The sequence below is a fragment of the Pseudophryne corroboree genome, unplaced genomic scaffold, assembly GCF_028390025.1.
Source record: "Pseudophryne corroboree isolate aPseCor3 unplaced genomic scaffold, aPseCor3.hap2 scaffold_142, whole genome shotgun sequence".
Lineage (NCBI taxonomy): Eukaryota > Metazoa > Chordata > Amphibia > Anura > Myobatrachidae > Pseudophryne > Pseudophryne corroboree.
The window spans coordinates 187076-188965 of NW_026968046.1; the positions used below are offsets into that span (position 1 = coordinate 187076).

General features: G+C 49.7%; 4 non-coding genes across 4 annotated transcripts; all 4 read right to left on the reverse strand.

Moving 5' to 3' along the window:
• Positions 1-258: 258 nt before the first annotated feature.
• Positions 259-422, reverse strand: LOC134996362 (U1 spliceosomal RNA). Its single transcript, XR_010199062.1, has one exon. It is a non-coding gene; the product is annotated as a U1 spliceosomal RNA (small nuclear RNA).
• A 151-nt stretch (positions 423-573) lies between these two features.
• LOC134996219 (U1 spliceosomal RNA) lies at positions 574-737 on the reverse strand. Its single transcript, XR_010198925.1, has one exon. It is a non-coding gene; the product is annotated as a U1 spliceosomal RNA (small nuclear RNA).
• Positions 738-1411: 674 nt separating this feature from the next.
• LOC134996491 (U1 spliceosomal RNA) lies at positions 1412-1574 on the reverse strand. Its single transcript, XR_010199182.1, has one exon. It is a non-coding gene; the product is annotated as a U1 spliceosomal RNA (small nuclear RNA).
• A 152-nt stretch (positions 1575-1726) lies between these two features.
• LOC134996163 (U1 spliceosomal RNA) lies at positions 1727-1890 on the reverse strand. The gene has a single exon (XR_010198870.1). It is a non-coding gene; the product is annotated as a U1 spliceosomal RNA (small nuclear RNA).

The window sequence follows — 1890 nt, forward strand, 5'->3', positions numbered from 1 at the left end:
CCAGCCCCTAAAGCATTCAAGCTGATTTCTTGCAGCAGCTGGGTACTGTAACAGCTCCAGAGCTGCTCTGTAAGGCAAGTAAAAGGGTGTGGGCCCTGCAGCACTACCTGTAGTTTGCATTGTGCATTGGAAGGCACAAAGTAAGCAGACGGGAGGAGAAGTCAGGATAGTGCACAAGGTTATAGAAGGGATGGGCTCAAGAAAAGAGAAGTGGAAACAGACAGCATACTAGGCTGGAGAGAGACCTGAGACAAAGAGATCTGAATTATACGAGAGCCGTCCAGGGGAAACACAAATTATGCAGTCAAGTTTCCCACATTTGGGGAAATCGCAAGGGGCAGCACACCCAGAGTGCAATGGGTGAGCCTTGCCCTGGGAGAAGCACCTTCATGATCATAGTATCTCACCTGGCAGGTTAGTAGGAGTTGGGCTAGAGCTGGGGAGGGTCGCTGCTCGGGCACTACCTTTCAAGTGAAGGAGATCCAACTGAGGCAGCACAAGGGAACTCTCAAAAGAAGAACAAGGCTAGAGGAAGATCTGAGACAAAGAAATCTGACTTTTACCAGAGCTGACCAGAGGAAAGCACAAACACAGTCCACCACTACCACAAATAATGCAGTCGAGTTTCCCACATTTGGGGAAATCACAGGGGTCAGCATACCCAGAATGCAATGAATGAACCTCACCCTGGGAGAACAATCTTCATGACAATAGTATCTCCTATGCAAAATAAGTATGATTTGGGATAGGGCTGGGGAGGGCCGTTGCTCAGGCACATCTCTGTCAAGTAAAGGAGATTCAACTGAGGCAGCACAAGGGAACTCTCATCTGGGGACAACAACTGCAGGGAGAACACATATTTTCAGATGAACATGGGGTGGCAGAAGGCTGCCTAATACTGAAGCACCCCCAAACAACAAACCAAATGCAACAACTAGTGCAAGCATTCCTGGGGGATGGCCTGCAGCAGATGGATTTGAATATGGTGATGTCATCCAAGCAGTGGGTCAAAGTTGGCTTCAACCCTCGTCTGCATATGAAAAGAGAAAAGGAGCGTGCAGGGCATGGAGGCCTTTTGTGGTGCTTGGATGACCCCTAGTTCGCATTAAGCACCCCCACCCTCCTTCGGTGTGGGGCTCATGTTGGCCATTCCCCAGCCCCTGAAGCATTCAAGCTGATTTCTTGCAGCAGCTGGGCACTGTAACAGCTCCAGAGCTGCTCTGTAAAGCAAGTAAAAGGGTGTGGGCCCTGCAGCACTACCCGTAGTTTGCATTGTGCATTGGGAGGCACAAAGTAAGCAGACGGGAGGAGAAGTCAGGATAGTGCACAAGGGTATAGAAGGGAGGGGCTCAAGAAAAAAGAAGTGGAACCAGACAGCAAACTAGGCTGGAGAGAGACCTGAGACAAAGAGATCTGAATTACATGAGAGCCGACCAGGGAAAACTCAAATTATGCAGTCAAGTTTCCCACATTTGGGGAAATCGCAGGGGCAGCACACCCAGAGTGCAATGGGTGAGCCTTGCCCTGGGAGAAGCAACTTCATGATCATAGTATCTCACCTGGCAGGTAAGTAGGAGTTGGGCTAGAGCTGGGGAGGGTCGCTGCTCGGGCACCCCCCTGTCAAGTGAAGGAGATCCAACTGAGGCAGCACAAGGGAACTCTCGAAAGAAGACAAAGGCTAGAGGAAGATCTGAGACAAAGAAATCTGACTTTTACCAGAGCTGACCAGAGGAAAGCACAAACACAGTCCCCCACTACCACAAATAATGCAGTCGAGTTTCCCACATTTGGGGAAATCACAGGGGTCAGCATACCCAGAATGCAATGAATGAACCTAACCCTGGGAGAACAATCTTCATGACCATGGTATCTCCTATGCAAAATAAGTAT